This window comes from Sus scrofa, chromosome 11, assembly GCF_054392235.1.
Source record: "Sus scrofa isolate SSC_HxYL_T2T_F1_AM1 chromosome 11, Sscrofa_HxYL_maternal_Yorkshire_Landrace_v2.0, whole genome shotgun sequence".
Taxonomy (NCBI): domain Eukaryota; kingdom Metazoa; phylum Chordata; class Mammalia; order Artiodactyla; family Suidae; genus Sus; species Sus scrofa.
Window position 1 is genome coordinate 67,461,945 of NC_139393.1, and position 23,211 is coordinate 67,485,155.

At 37.3% G+C, this 23,211-nt stretch overlaps 1 long non-coding RNA gene across 3 annotated transcripts in view; it reads right to left on the bottom strand.

The window, feature by feature from the left end:
• LOC102165694 (uncharacterized) overlaps positions 1 to 23,211 on the bottom strand; it is a 134,763-nt gene that overhangs the window by 29,155 nt on the left and 82,397 nt on the right. Inside the window, exons 11-12 of one of the 3 annotated variants that reach the window (XR_014820108.1) lie at positions 10,651 to 10,759; positions 8,076 to 8,199 (exon numbers count right to left, since the gene is read on the bottom strand). This is a non-coding gene — a long non-coding RNA (uncharacterized LOC102165694). Of the gene's footprint in view, positions 1 to 1,891; positions 2,012 to 6,500; positions 9,852 to 10,650; positions 10,760 to 23,211 lie in introns of those variants that run through there. The other 2 variants (XR_014820109.1, XR_002336726.2) reach the window with 2 other exon arrangements.

Genomic DNA, 23,211 nt, shown 5'->3' on the forward strand with positions numbered 1-23,211 from the left:
CATCATACTAGATGCTGCAGTTTTTTGAAATGGCAAAACTGTTTGTATATGCAGGATCTGAGCCAGTCCTGGATAGTTTTCCTGATTTGATAGAAAAAGAGAATGCCGCTACCAGGCTCATTTAAGGAGCTAAGAGGGTGGATGAGGTCTGCTTTCTGTCCTTCTATCAGTCCAGCATAAACTTTGCCTTCCTCAAGTCAGTTACAATTCAAAACAAATAAGGCATGTTTTTAAAAAAAATTGTACCAAATAAAAGACATAACATTTCTTTTGGTAACCTGCTCAGAATTTTTTATAATTCTGAATGTTTTTTATAAAGACATTCCTGGAGTTCCAATCGTGGCTCAGCAGAAACAAATCGGACTAGTATCCATGAGGTGCAGGTTCGATCCCTGGCCTCGCTCAGTGGGCTAAGGATCTGATGTTGCTGTGAGATGTGCTATAGGTTGCAGACATAGCTCAGATCTGGCATTGCTGTGGCTGTGGCAGAGACCAGTGGCTACAGCTCCAACTTGACCCCTAGCCTGGGAACTACCATATGCCACAGCTGCATCCCTAAAAGATAAAAAACAAAAAACAAAAGTTAAAAAAAAAACATTCCATTTGGGTGCCCAGAGCAAAACTTCCAGACAGTTGTGCTCTGTTCTTATAAATGTCTTCAGCATCCTAATTGTGACATCCTCAGTGATTTTATTTAACAATGTTTTTGTCTAAATTGGGTAAATAGACAATTTATATTTAATATAATTACTGATTTATTTATATTTAAGCCTACCATCTTATTTTGGGTTTTCGAATTAGCGTTTTTCTTCAGTGTTTCTTTTTCAATCCGTTCTTTTTTTAGGATGATCCATAATAATGTCATATGGGTTAAAATGATAAGCGTTGAAACACACGACAGCAATAATGCAAAAGCTGAGGATGAGATAGTGTCAAGTCTTTGTTTTATTCAGAAAGATGCAAATTGTATTATATCAGAAAAATTCAAGATGTATGTGATAATTTATATGTAAATTGGTAAAAGGAATAAAGTACATAACTTTCAAACTATTGGCAGAAGTACATGGAAGGATGAAGCATATTCATCAACCCACTTAATGTTCCTCATATCTTTCTAGATTTAATACTTTCATTCTGCTTCTTTTAGCAAAAATCTACTGATGGAAAATCCTCTCCGGTTTTTTTTTTTTTTAATCTGAAAACATTTTCTTTTTCTCATGGGCATTGGATATTAATGGATTAGGAAGTTTTTTTTGTTCCTTAGTATACTAAAATTGTCAGCTCACTCTCTTCTGGCTGCCATTATTGCTGATGACAAAAGAGCCACATGAGAAATCTTTTGAAGGGAATATGACTTTTTTCTTTTCACTCTGATGAATTCTCAGATTTTTCTTTCTTCTTTTTCTTATGTTCTTCAATTTCATTTTGTGCCTAAATGTAACAGTCTTTGTACTTATTATCGGTTAAGATTCACTGAGCTGCTTGAATCTGTGTGTTGATATCTTTTACCTGTTCTGGATAGTCACGAGCCCTCTGTGCCACTCACTCTTTCTTCTGATCATAATCGAACACAACCTCCCATACCACTTAACCTGTCTCTCTGCAAAATGAGCTCTGGATAATTTCTTCTGATCTTTCTTCTATTTATTTTCTCTTCAGCTGTATAGAATCATTTGCTAAACCCATTTGCTGAGTCTTCAATATTTGTTATTGAAATATCTAATTCTAGAAATAATATTCCATGATTTTCCAAATCTGCCTGATCATTTTTTATGTTCCCTTCAGATGTATACAAGCTTGTCTTTTACTTTTTTGAACATAAAAATAATTGTTGTTTTCTGATCTGGTCTTATATTCACAGTTCATTAAACGTTTTGAGATCTATTTCAGCTTTCTTTTTTCTTTTTTCTGCCAGTTCTCTCCTTGTGCCTTTTTCTATGTAGGTATGTTTATTTTGGACTAGTTCTGCTTAATGTGCTTCAAAAGATTATTTGCAGAGACTCTTTGATACCTAGAACAAAAGTGACATTTTTCAGATAAGATTTCTATTTGTTTCTGCCAGAAGCCTAGGGAAACTACAAGTCTGGGTCTTTTTCAGTATAACTTCATGGCTCTACTCCAAGATTTTCAATATAAATTCAGGCTGCAAAACTGCCTAAGAATGATCTAATTGTAATTACTTCTCAGGCATTTATTTTCATCCCTGACTGGTTCAATATCAAGATTACATTTTTTTGCAGGCTCATAGGTCCTGGGTGTAGGGTCTTATTGTTGTCTAACTTTTCCTGATAACCTATGGATACTTCAGTTCAGGGGGAGTTAATGATCAGCAATGGACCGATTGGACCAACAATAATAAAGACGACATTTCTATTTCTTATCCTTCTTCTAAAGAATTATGTCTCAGTTCATCCTCAACCTGGACAGGAAAGAAGGTATATACTTATTTTATTTGTTCCTTTTTTGTTTTTTAAGTGAGCTGTCCTTATTTAAGACAGTAAGATTTTTTTACAGAGCTGGATATAGGTAAACAACTGCTTTGTCATAATAAGATTTAGTCATAATTATTTGACACTAAAATAGGAATAACTCACATCATTCCTGCCCTATATTAACATTATCCATGTACTCATTCAACTAAGTTTTATTGAGTGTCTGCTTTCTGCCATTACTACACAAAGTATGGCTTGTGTCACCTAGGAACTTAGAAATATTGAGCAATTAGGTCACTTTCAAATTTCTTAAAAATCAAAATGAATATAAAGTATAATTAGGCCACAGTAAATGTTATCAAAACTCAAGATTAAATGTACTATCAAATAATACAAAGAATAAAAGTATTACAATCCTGAATTTTATAGGAATATAATGTGAATTTCTTAGATTTTTTTTTAGATTGTTCAAAAATAGTTTGCTTTGAAAAGAAAAAAAACATCGAAAAGAAGACTGTCAAATCAAAGTTGAGCTCTAGCAAGAACATCTGAAATTACTGCGTGATAACAAAGGAAATATTCATATTAGTATTTAAAATTGGCACGTTTGTGCTTTATGAACTCAGTTTTAGTCTGTGACAGAAGTAATATCAAGAGTACATATAAAGATTTCCCCAAAACTTATTTTTAGAGTGCATGGAACACTTCATAAACTTTTGGATAAATGGAAAACACAATGAACAGAAGGTTATCTAAACATAAACTCTACTGAAAACAACTGTAGGAGTTAATTTCAAAGCATTCTGTAACATAATTGAAGCCATAATTACCTGACTTGAGGAAGAACAGTAGGAGGCATTCAGTTTTGTTGTTTTTTTTTTTTTTTTTTTTCAGCGTATCACATAGTTTTTACCTAAGAAAATAGTCCCTTTACATTTCTAACAACAGTTTTGATAGATAGGAACAGGGAGCATTTGCACTATAATTTTTCAGTGCATTATAATAAAGTGAATGTTTTCTAAATGTCATAGTTTAAATTTCATGGGGTGTGAAATCTCCTTTGAAATGAAATTTAAAACCTTTTTCAAATAAGAAAACTAATCTTACAGTCAAAAACATTTTATATCCCCAGACATTATTAACGTTGGAGTGCTGCTTGCAGAACGATAGTACTTTCTGATATTAAGTAATAATATTAAGATTAAATTTGTCTTCATATAATTATATTAAAGAATACATTTAAAATAGATCAGATTGCAAGAGAAGTGGTAAGTGTGTGCAATAGTAGGATTTCCATTTACTACTAATAATGTAACCACTCATCATTTCTATGGTAATGTTAACACACATTGGAGCAGATGATTGATTTCTAAAGAAAACTATTTGGGGTTAATCATGGGGCTTAATGTCAAAAATGATAACATTGCACAATAATCTAAAAAGAGGTGGCATTAACTTCCTATACTACTTTTAAATATGAGAAAGCACATAATTATTTTTTATTGATAAAGTGCAAAATCCTTTTCCATATATTCACGTGTTATTATAGTGCATCCCAAAATGTTTTAAAATGTGGCTTAAGATACACTAGTTATATTTTTGAATGGCTCATTTTCACTGTTGTTAATTACAACTAGATGTACATGAAATTTTTTGTAAATAGAAAGCATGGTGATTGGACATTTTTCCCAGATATGGGCTGTCAATGCCAAAAATCATTTCAAATATGAAAGGCAACGACGCAATCATGTTTTTCATCTGCTTCAAGTCCTTGAAATCTTAATGACAATGGAAAGTATTATATATCTTTTAAAATTTGTATTCCTTCATAATAGGACTAATAGCAATTTCCATTTTCAGGATCTTAATGTTTTAAAACACAAAGAGAAGTAACAAGGTAGATGAAAAAGAATAATAATAATAAAGACTAGTCCATCAACCTTATACCAGTCCATGAGAGAGAAGACTCAGCCTCTTTTAGGGTAATAAATATTCCACTTAAATGACTGACTTTCACCTTTTTCATTAGGACTTTTTCACGCTAAATGCTCTTCTCTGCATCCTGACAATAACCAATTCTTCTGGGCCTTTGGCCCCACCTGCTGGTTGGTTATGAGAGTTGATACCCAGGTGGTCCTAATTTCTCAGAAATCTATGCACAGGCATGGTTTCTTTCACTTTGACTATATGTTTGTTTCTGCTTGTTTGGTACACATCGTCCACTACGTAGTTAATTTCAACATAGTAAATATTTGTATTTCCCAGCGATACAGCTACTGTAGATCCCATTTGTTGTGCTCTCCATTGCCCCATGAAAAGTCTCTTTACCATCAATCTCACCATCAATTTCTCAGCATCAAACTCTCAATCCCTCTAATTTACACTTGAGAACCAAAAATAACATGGCTGATAAAATATGATATTAATATTACTAATAACTTGAATCAAGAAAAAGAAAAATCAGAGCATATTTTATCACCCCCCCACCCCATGCCTCACAAAACTATCCAACTGCCTCTTCTAAATAAATGAATCCTCAGCACCAGGATTCAAAATGCAGATAAATCTTTTCTATCCTTTTTCCTATTGTAAATGTTCAAATCTTCAGTTATATTAAGGACAAATTTTTTGTAGAGTGTCTATATGTGTATAAGAGAGAGTACTGGCTTTATTCTCTTACTTAATATTCAGAGCATAACTTTTATTAGAAAACACTCTCCAAGTTTCAGTAAACCAACTTAAATAACCTATGTTTATACCGAATACTGCTTATATTAAAGCCTTTTATCTTTATTCTCAGTTTAATTTCTCCCTAGTAAGAGAACATTTTCTTTAACACTCCAAGCACAAGGACATAAGCAGCAATCTGTAATAAAAGTGTTTATGCTAACTTGCTTCTCCCAAAGAGCCACTTGCACATTTTTAACATTTTAATATGTATTAAAAGTATTGATTCTTCCCGGAGGAATTAATACCATATCACAGTCCACCTTTGTTCAGGTCAAATAAGGCCCATGAACAAGAAGTATTTCTAGCCTTTAAAATAAGTTTATGTAACTGGCAACAGCACTTAAGGCCACTGTTATTACAAAACCATTCTCATTTTAATGATTTGAAAAACAAACTATATGTCCAACTTAGTCCTTGAACTGAAGAACAAACTCCTGACTTTAATTATCGAAACCTAAGTGAGCTTTTTGAATTTACTTGCTTAGAAATTCTTCATAGAGCATTATATGTGGTAGAATTCCACTAGGATTCTCAAATGATTGCTGAAACAAATAAATATCCTGGCCTGCAAAGGAATCCACTCACATACGTGTGCTCCCATCTAAGGTTTTAGCATAGAGAAAATTACTTTCACTAATTATAGGCATAGAATGCTCTTTACTTGGTTTGTTCCAAGAGAAGAGTCTCAAAACTAGAGGGGAGAAGACTGGGACTCTAGTGTTTGGAGGGTTTATTCAGCACTTTATAGTTTATGAAGTGCTTTAATTTATTTTATTTCATTAAACATATTTCTGAGTTCATCTTCTCTAATGGACACAAATACATAGATCAATAAAACTTCTTTTTAAGTTCATTCACTAAATCCATAAATCTATAAATCAGGATAATGAAAAATGTTTTTGATTCTAAAAAGAACATAAATTTGCACTGTTCTTTACTTTGTCCTTCTTTTTTTGGTTTTTGGTTGACCCTACATAAATACATGCCTCATAGTATTGATGTAGAAAATATAATTTATTGTAGAAAATGAAAATTCCCCAATATAAAGAGATGGTTATCCGGGAGGCTGAAACTGTTGCTATTTTCAAATTGTTCATTCTAGAACCTTATCGTGTATCATGTAGAATTATAACCAAAAATATTTTTGTAAAAAGAATTATCACTATTATCAAATAATGTCCCTGACTGGGTCTCTTTGCTGTACTGTATAAAATTGACAAAACACTGTAAACCAGCTATAATGGAAAAAAAATCATTTAAAAATTGTTAATATAATTGTTTCTTCATTAATTATGTAGTTATATAAAACTTTGATAGAAGATGCTAATGTAGCCGTGATTTGAGTGTCATGATTTATTTAGAGGGCTATTTATAAATGCTGAAATATATAGTACAAAGTTAATATTTGACCACCATTTGAAAACACATCACAGAAACACTGACTTTTGTTTTAAATAAAGATAAGCTGATTTTAATATTTGCAACATGTTATGACTTAGATGGAACTGTAGAAAAGTTATCATAGTCACTTGAATGCTTCAGAAAATTTACGAAACTCTATTACATTTACCAGCTCTTGGAAAATACCATTGAGACATGACCTGTAGTGACATGTCTCCACCACGTATTTGTCACTCATATGCTCTATGCTCAGCCAAATTTAAAAGTGAAATATTCATTGGAACATAAAGACTCTGAGTCAGACTTTTAAACTATGAGCCATTCAAGGTGAGCTGGTTTTATTTTCTAGGACATCTTCCCTGCAAAATCAAAGAGAAACATTCTATTTACCACTGCCTATCAAATAGTTAATTAACCCTTCTAATAGAATTAGCGTATTTCCATCTATTTAGATTACAAAAGTGTATTATTACTTAGGCTGCTATAACAAAATTTAGACAGGGTGGCTTAAACAACAGACATTTATTTTTCTGCTCCTGAGACTGAAAGACCAAGGTCAATGTGCTGGCCGATTTTGTTCCTGATGAGGTCTATCCTCCTGGCCTCTTGCTCTGTCCTTACAGTGTGGAGAGTGAAAAAAGAGAAAGTAAGAGGGAGAGGCTAAGAGAGCTTTCTTGTGTCTCTTCTCATAAGGACACTAATCCCATCATGAGGACTCGGCTCTCATTACCTAATTGCCCTTCCAAGGCCCCATATTCAAATACCATCATATTGGGGTTTAAAGCTCCCACATATGAAAATTAGAGGGACACAATTCAATTCATAATAAAGCTTGCCCTTAATTAGGACACATCACTCAGAGAATTGATACAATTCTTTAATGACTATAGCACTCTCTCCACCCGTCACCACACTTCCATAGTGTATCCAAAATGTGCACAGTGAAACTTTAAGATAATTATTTTTTCATTTCTAGTAAAGCCATTAAAGAAAAACATTAAGCACTAATAGAACTTTCTTGTGAAGTTACTGAATGTCTCTAACATATGCTGTCTGTCTTAGCAGAATAGAAAAGGCTGTTCCACTAATACTTAAACCTCTGTAGCCTATGAATAGTGTAAAAACCAAACAGGATGTCAAGAACATCTCTTAATTTTCTGCTTAATATGGTATCTATTTTAAGCTTTTGAAAACATACCTACTAATTAATGGAACCAAGTAACAGACCTAGGAGATGTTTAGAAGCCTATGACAGCCAAATGTGATTGGGACCTCATTAAGATTTATGTACTGATGACGAAAATCATCAACAATGGCATGCAATTTCTGTTCTCCTGGAAGTAACATACACTTCTGAGAAATTACTTGGGTAACATCTCTTTCCACAGAGTAATTACCTTTTTATGTTTTGACATGGATGACACTTGTTAACGGCAAAGTCCTAAGGTGTTACAAATGTATAAATCACTGTCAAACACTCTCACAGAATGTGTGGGGTATTTTTATACTTACATCATCATCCTTAAAACTACTGAAGTTGCCTCTGCTAATAGTATTACATAAATGACTTTTAGTAAGGAGGGTTTCCACATTGAAAATAATAGCACACCTGTGAATACGCAGAGAAAGAAAGGAACTAAGAACAGCATAAAATAAGGTACAAAACCAAAAGGATGTTGAAGAGTGAGTCGGAATTAAGTGTATTTTGAAACTGAGAGTGACATGTATTGTTGATAAGGTGAATTTTTGATGCCATTCAGTGATAGAGAATAAACTAGATTTGGTCTTCCATGTATCAGTATAGTATCTCAGGAGGATGATATCATACTGGGTTTATGTTCATGTCTTGACCTGGTCTACCAATGCCTATGACAAGAAAATAGAATGGCTTTTATATACTAATGACTGAAAGCATGGTTCAGGTACCAAAATATGTATACTGGATTTGAAATGCACTATTATTACCAGGAGAAGAGGATTACCTTCCTAATTATATTTTAATGTGATGTGGCATTTCCAGAACACATACTGCTTATTGAAAAGGATGATGCTTTAGAACTATGTTAATGCCATCCAAATATGAGAGACACAAGGGGATTTGGTCTGTCTCACACACACACACACACACACACACACACACATCTGGAAAGTTTTCATGCTGAATCCACTCCCCTTTCACTGAGGCCTCATCTCAAAGAATGCACTTCTACATTTCTTTTGAAACTACTTACTCTGAACTCTGTCTGTAACAACTTATCAGTGTGGTTTGGATAAGCAAGCAGCTAAGTTCAGTGTTCCAGCAGTTTCCATGTTAATAACCATCATTTCCCTCTCACATCCCGGAAAAATGCATTGCCAGGATTAACACTTTGTTATTTATGATCTGGTCACAGCCTTGAAAGCTTAATGGGCCTCATATTCTCTGATGAACTGTGCCCACAAGTTTGATGGGACACTAGAGTCACTGGTGGACAGGGAATCAGTACTGAGCAAAGACAAAAGATAGATGGAAGAGGAAAAACGTGGCGTGGCAATGAGAGAAGAGGAAGAAAAAGGAAACAGAAAGTAGAGCCCTAGAGAGTCAGAAGGTAAAAGAAAAAGAAGCAGGAGAAATGTGTATTCTGCACATTGTAAAGCATTTTCTTTTGTGCTCTGAGATGGAAAAAAGAAGCTTTACCATCTGAGCAGAGTGTTCAGATGATTTGGGGTGCAAAAGAAAGCTCCAGAAAAGCTCTTTCACTGCAAAATACTGCGGCAATAACAAAGAACAATGAAGGCTACCACCATCTTAGTGCCAACTTATATTGCAGGCAGTAAACGGACATGTTTTTTGGTTTTCAGTCTTTAAAACAAAACTATAATGTGGTTATTTATGCTCACTTTACAGATAGAGATACAATAGATCAGATTGTTTAAGTGACTTGCCAGAAGCAACAGAGCTCTTAGAGAAAAAGTCTGAGATTCCCACATTCTCCACTATACCATTTTGACAGATACTATTCACAATAGTCAACATTTGCATTATTTCTGATACATTAGGGCAGCACTTGGCAGTTCTTTTCAGGGCACAGATCCCCTGTGTCAGTGCTCTTAGTTGAGGTCCATTGCTTAATCAGCATAAGATAGTAGAGTCCACTTTGAGGGGAACTGCTCTTCCTCCCTTCCAACCATGGAGACCTGGTAAGGGCAGATAAGTCTGTCTGGTCATAGGCTCTCTAAGCCACAGTAATTAATACAGAGATGCCTTGTGGCTCAGGGTGGTTCAAGGAGTTCTTTTCCTTGTTATTTCTGTAATGGGAACGGGTGGGAGGGGGTTGTTGACTATAAGACTATAAAGTTTAGATTATGAGACTATAAAGTCTGCAGTTGCCTGGTTAAGTGTCTGTGACTTCACCAAGGAGAATAAGGCCTTCAGGCACTAGATGAGATATGAAAAGAAGCAGATTCCTGGCAGCATTCAGATCTCTAATTCCAAGCCTCTCTAAGAGTGAGAATGCCCTTCTTAGAGTTTTGTCTTGTCCATCAATATTTTCTTTACTTACCTGTTAGCAGTAGTGATTGTTAGTCATTTAAAATAAGAAGACTGGAGTTCCCACTGCAGCTCAGCGGGTTAAGAACCCAACTAGTATCCATGAGATGTGAATTGGATCTCTGGCCTTGCTCAGTAGGTTAAAGTATCCCAGTTTGCCACGAGCTGCGGGGTAGGTTGCAGACATGGCTTGGATCTGGCATTGCTATGGCTGTGGCTGTGGCCAGCAGCTGCAACTCCAATTTGACCCCTAGCCTGTTAATTTCTATATGCCTCAGGTGCAACCCTTGAAAGAAAGAAAGAAAGAAGGAAGGAAAGAAGGAAAGAAAGAAAGAAAGAAAGAAAGAAAGAAAGAAAGAAAGAAAGAAAGAAAGAAAGAAAGAAAGAAAGAAAGAAAGAAAGAAAGAAAGAAAGAAAAAGAAAGAAAGGAAGAAAGAAAGAAAGAAAGAAAGAAACAAAGAAAGAAAGAAAGAAAGAAAAGGAAGGAAGGAAGGAAAGGAAGGAAGAAAGAATCTTGATGCACATACAAGTGAACTCCTGACTTTAAGAAATACATACCAGTAGTTCCCTTGGGATGCAGCAGGTGAAGGATCCAGCATGGTTACTGCAGCAGCTCAGGTCACTGCTGTGGCATGGGTTCAGTCCTTGGCTGGGGAACTTCCACATGCTGTGGGCAAAGCCAAAAAAATAAATACTTACAGGAGTTTCCGCTGTGGCACAGTAGGTTAATGATCCAGCTTACCTCTCTGGTGGTGCCAGTTCAATCCCTATGTAGCACAGTGGGTTAAAGGTCCAGGTCAGGTTTGATCTCTTGCTTGGGAACTTCTGTATGATACAAATGTGACCAAAAAAGAAAAAAAATACAGAATTTGTTTTTTCTTTATACAGCTGCACCTGAGGCAGATGGAAGTTCCCAGGCTAGGGGCCAAATCAGAGCTGCAGCTGCCGGCCTATGCCACAAACACAGCAATGCTCAATCTGAGCCACTTGTGCAACACTGGACCTTTAACCCACTGAGTGAGGCCAAGGATTGAACTGACATCCTCATGGACACTATGTCAGGTTCTTAACCCACTGAGCCACAATGGGAACTCCCAAAAAAATTTTAAATAAAAAAATAATTTCATTTCATAGGATATTGACTTATTTAGCTAGAATATCATATATATATATCCATTTTTAAATATATTGCTTTTCATAGAAAATGAATAATACATATTATGAAAATAAACAGGTAAAGTGAGAAAGGAGAATGAAAAAAAATAGAGGAGGAAGGGAAGGAAGATTCAAATCATGCAAACAGAATAACATTACATATGAATTCTGGTTTTTTAAATTCCATGAGAAAACAGCACATGTCAATTCTAAATTTTTCATTGGTGGAAATAAGTTCTGGCTCCCTGACCCACAAGGTAGATGAAAGGAAAGGTACTCAGATCTGCCATTCCACCTTATTGCAGATGAGAAGTGTGTTTAAAGTAATAGCAGAGTTCTGCAGTTCTCTCAAGATTGAATTCAGTTCACATCGTTCTTTGGCCCTTCAGTCAATGAGGTCATCCTTGGCTGGATCTGTACATTGATATTGACCTCTTATATCATCATGAAAAAGACCAGAAATCCACATTTCATTTAAGTGAAGGGTCATGGACTACTGCCTATTTTTATCTGAATTTCCATCCTATTGTTCACCCTCAATCCACATTCTTTTTTTTTTTTTTTTTTGTCTTTTCTCTTTTTTGTTGTGGTTGTTGTTGCTATTTCTTGGGCCGCTCCTGCGGCATATGGAGGTTCCCAGGCTAGGGGTTGAATCGGAGCTGTAGCCACCGGCCTACGCCAGAGCCACAGCAACGCGGGATCCGAGCCGCGTCTGCAACCTAGACCACAGCTCACGGCAACGCCGGATCGTTAACCCAATGAGCAAGGGCAGGGACCGAACCCGCAACCTCATGGTTCCTAGTTGGATTCGTTAACCACTGCGCCACGACGGGAACTCCTCAATCCACATTCTTGAGGCAAATACAAAGACATCAAGGAAATGAGTTGAAAATCACTGACCAGGAAGACAGGTGGTGTGTCCAATGCTGAACCTTACGCAGAGGAGAATATTTCTAGTATTAAATATCAAGGAACAATATGGACCAAGCAATAGATGTGTTGTTTGCAAAACATAAGTATGTTTATTTAAAGACAATATACTATAGAGATGAGGTCTCTTGTGTAGGAGTGGCTTATGAAAGTATTGTATATTGAGATTCCATTATCTTTTCTTTTTTTTTTCTTTTTTTTCTTTTTTAGGGCCACAGGTGTGGTATATGTAAGTTCCCAGGCTAGGGGTCAAATCAGAGCTACAGCTGCCAGCCTATGCCACAGCCCACGACAATGCTGGATTCTTGACCCCCTGAGCAAGTCCAGAGATCGAACCTCCCTCCATCCTCATGGATACTAGTCAGATGCCTTTCTGCTGAGCCACAATGGGAACTCCCTCCATTATCTTTAGTAATGTGATCTGTTCATTGAAGAATACATGAAGAATTTCAGAAGTTTATTTCTAGTATTGGCATTAAAATTGGTGAGCATTTAAAAACATTAAGTATACTGTATTCAAATTATGTTTTGCCACATTTATTTTGAGAAGTCCAGGTTGTTCTAATTATGTAGTGTAGTATTTCAACTTATACTACTTCAGTTTATGTGAGCAATTATGTTGTCATAATAAAATAGATTACAGCCACATAAAGTTAAAATTCTATCCAGAAGTTGAAGACACAATAATTTGTTCCAGAAAAATACCAAAATTTGTAAACTGCTTTTAAAAATAGTCAGTCCTTCAGGGGACATTTTGCTTTATTATAAGCTTTCTTAAATTATTGTCATGAATAAAGATGGGTGAAGGATGTGGCAATGCCAAGTTTACTTGCATTGAATACTACTGTCTTGCTATTATGCTATCATGATTACCACAATCTTTTCTTTATGAGGGAAAATAAGTTTGAGCAGATTTTTCCCAGAATAATAAACACAACTCGTCAGTAAACAGATACAATTATGTTTATCCTCACAAATAAAGGAATCCAAATTAAAATGAAATACTGCTTTCAATGAAATTTTAAGAAAATTTTAATGAAATCAACTATATCTAAGCAAAACAGGAAACAAAGTGTAAAATACTTGTTATTCATTCATACCATAAGTATATATTGGGTACATACTCTAGGTCAGGCATTCTGTTCCCTGCAGAAATGGGTAGGAAACCATGCAGGTCACTACCCTTACAAAGCCTACATTCTGGAAAGGAAGGCTAACAATAAACAAGTAAATAAACATATAAATGATATAATTTTTAAAGTTTGAAAAAAAATGAGAAATAGAGAACAGCTAAAAGGCTAATAAGCAGTCAGTGGGGTATGTATCTTAGACAAGAAAGAGACTTTGGGGCGAAGACCTGAATGATGATGATGGACCAGCCATAAAAATACCTTAGACAGAGGGAGCAACTAAGATAAAGCCTTGAAGGAGAGACTAGGACCGGCATAACCACAGAGCAAAAAGGTGACCCGTGTGAGTGTAGTATGATGAACAAAGAGAAGAATGGTAGCAAACATCAAAGACATAAGCAAGAAGCAGATTGCTTAGAGCCTTCTAGACCATAGCAAGGATCTGAGATCCTATTCTGCATAAAGTGAGAAGTCTTTGTATACTTTTTATTAGGAGATTTACATAATCGAATGTGCATTTTAAATAAACACTCTTGCATCTCTGTGGAGCCTGGACTGGTAAAGGGACACTGATGGGAGCTGGGGGATCAAGGAGGAAGATCTTGATAAAATCCTCATGACAGGTGATGGGGGCTTATATTAGGGAAGTGGAAGTTGTAAGACGTGGCCAGGTTTCAGATAGAGCATGAAGTCAGAATTTGCAGGATGTATATGGATTAAATGTGAGTGGTTAGGAAAAAGAAAGATCAGGATAACTCCCAGATCTTAGCCTTTATAAGTAGATGAATGGCAGGTATTAACTTAGATGGAAAACACTGAGTGGGGAGAAAATGGGGGGAGCAGAGCCGAGTTTTACTTTGAATTGTTAGGTTGAGATATTTAAGAGAAATGTTGGACATGAGAGTGAAAACTAGAGAGCTGTGTATATATAAGTCTGAGGCTCAACTAAGGAATTGGAACGAGTGATATAAATTTGGCATCAAACTTTAGATGGTACTTAAAATTATGGAATTGGAATGAATCGGCAAGAGAGAGGGTTACTTAGAGTAAAGAAAGAGACCTAAGATTGACTATATCTCAATATTTAAGTGGGCAGAAGGAGGAGATACCTGTAAATGGATGGGTTGTGAATAAGTAGCAAAACAAAAAAATAAAAACAATAAATATTGAAATAAATTTAAATGTTTAAAGTCCAAAGTAAAAAAAAATATTTCTGTGTGATGTTATTATGTGAGAAGACTTCTTTGTAGAAAAGAACTTTGAATGTTGGATGGAATTTGGAATTCTAACCACTCTGGCTTCAGATATTAATTACAAACCTTAACCCACATATTTTTGATCAAGTATGATGATGGGAATTCTATGATTCTTTGTGAAAATCTCATTTTCATTTTTTTTTGTGTGTTTTTAGGGCCACACTCTAGGCATATGGAGGTTCCCAGGCTAGGGGTCAAATTGGAGCTGTAGCTGCCAGCCTACACCACAGCTCATGGCAATTCTGGATCCGTAACTCACTAAGCAAGGTCAGGGACCCAACCCACGTCCTCGTGGATACTATTTGGATTCATTAACCACTGAGCCACAATGAGAACTCCTTATTTTCATTTCTTATGTGGTATCTAATGCATTTAAAGAGTGAGCAAGGGATGGTAACTCTTTGGGGTAGGCATTATATTGGTCCAGACTCACTTTAAATTTTTTAACACATTCTTCAAAAACAATCAAGTACTCTTGTTTATTTCATGCCTTTCCATCATGTTTTTATCTTCTCATATGCCACCATGTCTGAAGGAATCCTTTAAAGACCTCTGGGAGTCAAGTTAAAAGAAGACTTTTAATCTGATAACCTGAATCCAGGCTCAAACTTCCCTTTAAGCTCTGGGCTTATTGATTCTAAGCCATTCAGCACCATGAAGAGAGAAGCTGGTAGGACCAGCTCATGGGTGGATGGAGCAGAGAGGCCCCAATCAATGGATTTGAGAATAGCAAAAATTCTCTCTCTCTCTCTCACACACACCCCTACCTTAATATCTGCCCAACAGCCACAAAAATGAGCTTTTAGAGTGTACTTTGGCAATAAAAGGGTTATTTCCATAACATCAATAGCACCAAATGAAAACATGATACATGAGAAATGAAATGAACTAGGTAAAGGCATGCAGTTGAGACAAAATTCTCGACTGTATGCCTAAAAGCGGATGCTGAGACTATAATACTCTGTGGAGAATGGTTTACAGATTTAACTCAATGTTGTCATATTATTTCATAATTGCTTTGTGTCTTTCTCTAAGTAAAAATCGTTATTTTCCAAACATATGCACATGTCTCATCTGAAACATAAGGAAAAAAATTCTCTGAGTAGCCTAAATAGATAAAAGCATTTCATCACAAATGCTAAACCCAATCACTTCATTGACTAAAAACAAACAATAGCAGCAACACCACCACCACCACCAATACACACACAAAAAACCCCTCTTATACAAGGGTTTGGCAAACTATGGCCCATTGGCCAAATCTGGCCTATCACCTGTTGTTCTAAATAAAATTTGAATGGTTATTTATTCATGTACAGTTTATGACTGCTTTCATGTGCTACAACAGCAGAGCTGAGTACCTTCAGCAGGGAACATATGGCCCCAGAGCTTGAAATACTTACCAACCTGGCCCATTAGAAACAAAGGTTGTCAGCACCCTTGTAGAATCTCCCTTAGTGCCCCTATACCTCTGTTTTGGATTCAGCTCTATCAGTGATATTATTTCTCTCAGACTGGAAAAAAGTGAAAGGGAAGTGAACAAGCATTTGTAAATGAGATCATTAACCTGCCTTCTGTTTTTCCTGTCAGACACTGAGCATAAAATAGCTCTTGGGTAAGAGTTTAACTGAGTCCTTACTAGAAAAATTAATTCAAATTTTCATTTTTGAAACTAAAGGGATTGCCATAAAGAGAGGTTATTCTGTTTCTAATTCCCAGAAATCTCAAAAGAGTATTCACGGCAATTAGGCAAAGAACGAAAAGCCATCACACACGATGGAGTGATGGACTGACTCTATGAAAGAGCCAGCACCTTGAAAAATTGTAAAGCAGTGTGGAAAACATTTATTTTTTGCTTCAAAATAGATTTAGCCTACTGTCTATGTTAATTTGTTTTACCCTTGGCACCTATGTGTGAATGTGTCCAACAATTCTGATATCTACTCTTTGAAAAGGTGAGAGCAAAAACAGACAAGCTGAAACTGATGGAGAAGGATGTGAGCAGGACTGCAGAGCTCACCATGGCAAAGTCCCTTCCTGTTCTGTTCTGTAGATCTCAAGATGTTTCCAGCCAGCACCAGTGACTCCGCTAAGGGCTCATGGCACTGGTGCAGCTCTGCTTGGAGAGATTTATAATGGGAAGAGGGAATGAGATCCTTCAGTAAAAGGACTTCATTGGATAAATCTTAAACATCATGAAATGGGGTAGGGATCTACTTTTTTTTTTTTTTTTTAAGAGAAAGTTCCATGGTAGATAGAGGGAAGCAGGAGTGGGGTCAGCATAGAAAGTAGGGATATGCCTGTGATTGCTAAGGTAATTTTCCTGTGGAATCTGGAGAAAAGCAAATTTCATGCACAGCTTTAACTCTGTCTTTTCTTTGTTGTTTAGGGATAAAATGTGAAAGACTTATAGAACAAAAGGATTGCCAGTGTTTTTAGTGGAAGAATAAGTAGGCTTGCTAGCATTACCTGAAGATGGGAGGCAGTTGTGACTTTCCTAAGACAGGGGTGTCTCACGTTAACCTGCCTGCTGCTGCTTTGTGTGACACAGACTCTCCTTTGCACTGTGCACACATCGTATCTCATGCAGGGAGAAGGGAGCCCACTCAGCAGCTCTGTTGTGGTGGATGTTGACCCCACAAGTTCTGTGGGACCCTGTCTCCCTTGAACACCTGTGGGAGATCAAGCCGAATCCCTACTTCTACATAGAGCCTGAAGGGATTGAAAAGGAAGTGTGGGTGCTGCGGTAAAAACTATGACCAAGGAAGAATTTCAGAGTGAAGGGAATGCTCCAGCTCCTGAGTTGACTGCTACTCCACCTGAGGCCACAAACTAGTCCGAAAGCGCCCAGGTGCCCTCTGTACCCATCTAGCGGTTCCGTCACTGAAGGCTGGTCTGCAGCTCCCACTGAACAATCACTGGGTGGTCTTAAGGTATTCTTTCATAGACTCTTACACAGAAAATGGAAGTAAGGTTGACAGAAAACACAGTTTCTAAAATTTGTATCCATTTACAATAAATGTAACCCATTGCACCTAATAGTCTTTAACCAGCCCCAACTGTGCCAGGCTCTGGCCCCACAGAGTCATATCCCACACCAAATATGCCCTTTCCAGAGCTTCTGAGACCATGTAGTGCACCCACAGATCCAGCTGTATCTGGTCTGTTAGGTCCATAAGGATACATACTGGGGCCTTGGGCACCGGGAATGGGAGGGCACCCTGCTACACCATCCATCCCCAGGGTCACATCCTACCCCTTCTCCCCAAACACCACAAACAGCACTGCTGCTTGTTCCATGGGCACTGTTCTACCAGAGCCTGGGGATCTCAGGTGCTGTAAATTCCCCACCTCTCCCACACCCAAAGTCTATCCAGCTGCCAGTCGTCTTTTTCATGTGCTTTCAGAACCTTCTGGTAGTCCATCAATACTCTGTGGCTTCATTCTTACCATCAGGTTCATAGACAAAGACATGACACTTTTTGAAACACACACACACACACACACACACACATGCATGCAGCTACAAAAACTGCTGATTTGACTCTTCTTAGAGGGCGGTCATGAAAGAACAAGTCTTACACCTCATGGAGAAGATACCTGCCTCTCGTACTTGGGTGTATTGTACACCAAATGGATACAATCAAAGAATAATATGAAAGCTAAAATTTCCTTGGAACTAATTATACAATCCTACTGTGTTCTTAAGTCATGATATTAAAAAAAAAACTGACATGCTTTCAATGTATGCTTTTATAAGTGGCATAGTTTCTAAAAGATAAATCGAGTCATATTAAACATTTTGGAGAGTTCTTGTGAGCAAAATCAATTTGAATCAGGCAGTACCGAATAGAAAGTGCGTAAGAGCTCTACATTGGCAGCTAGGGAGGAACTTTCACAGAGAAAAGACAGAAGTAAAGTGAGGAAAGGATTGATGGGCTGGTGCTTAAGCCGAGTTGGCTGTTTGAGGTTGGCAGTGCTTCAGGTTCTAGTTCACAATCTTGAGGCATTTACAGGCTTAGATGTTATTCTGTGTATATTGGCCACCATGGCATTGCAGCCACATCCATCTAATGGCCCCATTGTTTAATTAATGTAACTTGGTTTTATCTTTTATCTTAAAAACTTTTTAGTCTTTAATGGTTGTGATTCCCTTTTAATAATTCCAACTCTACAAGAAAAAAAATGCCTATCTACCTGCCTCGCCTGAAGTGGTGATGGTGGGAAGATGATTAAAAGGACAGGGCAGAAAAGGTGAAAGGAGCCTGCATATGTCCATCTGTGTCTTGCCTCCGGAGAAAGAAGGAGGTGTCCTGTGTCTGGAGCTGTGAGGGGTGGAGGGACGGGGCGCTCCATAGTGAGAAAGGACACCCCACACTGGGAATCAGCGGTCCACTGGACAGCCCTGGAAATCCATCAGCCCTCCCCTTACACATGAGAGGACAGGGACTGCTGAGAGAGATAACAAAGATGGTAGATGATTGAGAACTAGGCATGTATCCTACTGGGTGGTTTGTGAACCCTCATTTAATCTTTACTAAAAGCATACCGAGTAAATTTGCTTATCCCTTCTCCAGATTTGGAAACTGGTGCTCAAAGCTATTCAACATAAGTTAAATGCCAATCTTAAAGTCACAATTTCATGCATCAACAATATCTGTCCTTATAGAACCACGTGGGAGCTCTAGCAAATTCCCCAGAAAGTTCGGTCAGATCTGACTCACATCTCCTGGGTACAACACTGTCACTGCCTCAAAGAACCAACAATCCTGCTTTTCCACTCCCTCTGGTTTCAACACTCTTTGATAGTTTCTCCTGAAGAAGCCTCCAACCCCCCCAAATTCCATGATAGCCTTTGCTGCTGCTGCTGCTGCCGCCTCACCAGGCAAGTGTCACGTTTCTCTCAAGTTGTTCCATCAGGTCAAGACACTCTGAACTAAATGCATAATCCCATGCTGGTTCCTGGCAGGGGCACAGAGACCATGCTGAGGTCCTCACAGCCTCTCACACTGCAGCTGTGGCTGCCTCTGTGGATTCCTACCAAAAAAGGATCAATGACTCTGCTGCAAGGGTTTTTTTCTGAAGGAGGAAAGATCTTTCATTCAACCTTCATACCAGGCTCGGATGATGGGTTGAAAACTACTGCCTTGAGCCTCTCACTGAGATTTTTGAATCAAAAATATTCATCAGTGTAAATAAGTAGATGCAGCTTGTTTATTTTTCACACACGATAGCCTTCCATATATTTGAGGTTGGGTGTAATCCCGTGGCGAGCTGAGCTGGGAAACAAATGATCTGAGTGGCACAAATCATGCGATGCTCAAAAACATAGCTCCCTTGAGTCATTTAGTATAAAAGAAAATATCTTTATATAGCTCACCATCTCCTAAGAGTCTAACTGAATTACGGTTCACTGTGTTTGTTCATCTCATAATTCTAAAGCACTAAAAGGGTACAGTTCTGGTCAGCAGACTGTTTAAAATAATGAGGAAATATGTAATTTTTCCAAACTTTAATTCAAAATGTTTTTTTTTAATTTTTTTTATTACCCAAATGAATTTATCACATCTGTAGTTGTATAATGATCGTAACAATCTGATTTCACAGGATTTCCATCCCACAGCCCAAGCAGATTCCCTCACCCCCCAAACTGTCTCCTCCAGAGACCATAAGTTTTTCAATGTCTGTGAGTCAGCATCTGTTCTGCAAAGAAGTTCTGTCTGTCCTTTTTTCAGATTCCACATGTCAGTGAAAGCATTTGATGTTGGTGTCTCATTGTATGGCTGACTTCGCTTAGCATGATCGTTTCTAGGTCCATCCATGTTGCTAAAAATGCTGGTATTTCGGTCTTTTGATGGCTGAGTAATATTCCATTGTATATATGTACCGCATCTTCTGGATCCATTCTTCTGTCGATGGACATTTAGGTTGTTTCCATGTCTTGGCTATTGCAAATAGTGCTGCAATGACCATTGGAGTACATGTGTCTTTGCGAGTCGTAGTTTTCTCTGGATAGATGCCCAGGAGTGGGATTGATGGATCAAATGGTAGTTCTATGTTTAGTTTTCTGAGGAATCTCCATACTGCTTTCCACAGTGGCTGCACCAATTTACAATCCCACCAACAGTGTACTAGGGTTCCTTTTTCTCCACACCCTCTCCAGCACTTATTGTTTGTAGCCTTTTGGATGATGGCCATTCTGGCTGGTGTAAGGTGGTACCTCATCGTGGTTTTGATTTGCATTTCCCTAATAATGAGTGACGCTGAACATCTTTTCATGTGTTTCTCGGCCATCTGTATGTCTTCTTTGGAGAATTGTCTGTTTAGATCTTCTGCCCATTTTTGGATGGGGTTGTTTGTTTTTTTGGTATGGAGCTGCAGAAGGTGTGTATAAATTTTGGAGATTAATCCCTTGTCAGTTGTTTCACTTGCAAAGATTTTCTCCCATTCTGTGGGTTGTCTTTTTGTGTTGTTTAGGGTTTCCTTTGCTGTGCAGAAACTTTGAAGTTGGAGTAGGTCCCATTTGTTTATTTTTCTTTTTATTGTCAATACTCTGATAGGTGGATCTGAGAAGATGTTGCTGTCATTTATGTCAGAGAGTGTTTGGCCTATGTTTTCCTCTAGGAGTTTGATAGTGTCTGGTCTTATATATAGGTCTTTAATCCATTTGGAGTTTATTTTTGTGTATGGTGTTAGGGAGTGTTCTAATTTCATTCTTTTCCATGTGGCTGTCCAGTTTTCCCAGCACCACTTATTGAACAAGCTGTCCTTTCTCCATTGTATAGTCTTGCTTCTTTTGTCATAGATTAGTTGGCTGTAAGTGCATGGGTTTAATTCTGGGCTTTCTATCCTGTTCCACTGATCTATATGTCTGTCTTTGTGCCAATACCATATGGTTTTGATGACTGTTGCTTTGTAGTATAGTCTGAAGTCCGGGAGCCTGATTCCTCCAGCTCCATTTTTCTTTTTCAGGATGTCTTTGGCTATTTTGGGTCTTTTGTGCTTCCAAACAAACTTTAAAATATTTTGTTTGAGTTCTATGAAAAATGTCCTTGGTAATTTGATAGGGATTGCATTGAATCTGTAGATTGCCTTGGGTAGTATAGTCATTTTGATAATATTAACTCTTCCAATCCACAAACATGGTACATCTTTCCATCTATTTGTGTCATCTTTGATTTCTTTCATCAGTGGCTTGTAGTTTTCAGAGTACAGGTCTTTTGTTTCTTTAGGTAGGTTTACTCCTAGGTATTTTATTCTTTTGGATGCGATGGTAAACGGGATTGTTTCCCTAATTTCTCTTTCTGATCTTTCATTGTTAGTATATAGAAACACTATCGATTTCTGTGTATTGATTTTGTATCCTGCAACTTTGCCAAATTCATGGAGGAGCTCTAACAGTTTTCTGGTAGAGTCTTTAGGATTCTCTAGGTAGAGTATCATGTCATCTGCAAATAGCGATAGTTTTACTTCTTCCTTTCCAATTTGGATTCCTTTTATTTCTTTTACTTCTCTGATTGCTGTGGCTAGGACTTCCAGAACTATGTTGAAGAGTAGTGGCGAGAGTGGACATCCTTGTCTTGTTCCTGATCTCAGCGGGAATTCTTTCAGCTTTTCACCATTGAGAATGATGTTCGCTGTGGGTTTGTCATATATGGCCTTTATCATGTTGAGGTAGGTTCCCGTTATGCCCACTTTCTGAAGGGTTTTTATTAGAAATGGGTGTTGGTCTTTGTCAAAGGCTTTTTCCATGTCTATTGAGAGGATCATATGGTTTTTATTCTTCAGTTTGTTAATGTGGTGTATCACACTGATGGATTTGTGGATATTGAAGAACCCTTGCATCCCTGGGATAAATCCCACTTGATCATGATGTATAATCCTTTTAATGTATTGTTGGATGTAGTTTGCTAGGATTTTGTTGAGGATTTTTGCATCATGTTCATCAGTGATATTGGCCTGTAGTTTTCTTTTTTTGTGGAGTCTTTGTCTGCTTTTGGTACCAGGGTGATGGTGGCCTCATAGAATGAGTTTGGGAGTATCCCTTCTTCTGCAATTTTTTGAAATAGTTTCAGAAGGAGAGGTGTTAGCTCTTCTCTAAATGTTTGATAGAATTCACCTGTGAAGCCATCTGGTCCTGGACTTTTCCTTATTGGAAGTTTTTTAATCACAGTTTCAATTTCAGTTCTTATGGTGGGTCCATTCATCTTTTCTATTTCATCTTGGTTTAGTCTTTGAAGAGTGTACTTTTCTAAGAATTTGTCCATTTCTTCTAGGTTTTCCATTTTATTGGCATATAGTTGCATATAGTAGTCTCTTATGATCCTTTGTATTTCTGTGGTGTCCGTTGTTATTTCTCCTTTTTCATTTCTAATTTTATTGATTTGAGTCCTCTCTCTTTTTTGCTTGATAGGTCTGGCTAGGGGTTTATCAATTTTGTTGATCTTTTCAAAGAACCAGCTTTTCGCTTCATTGATCTTTTCTATGGTTTTCCTTTTTTCTATTTCATTGATTTCTGCTCTGATCTTTATGATTTCTTTCCTTCTACTAACTTTAGGTCTTGTCTGTTCTCTCTCAAGCTGTTTTAGATGTAAAGTTAGCTTGTTTATTTGAGCTTTTTCTTGTTTCCTGAGGTGGGCTTGTATTGC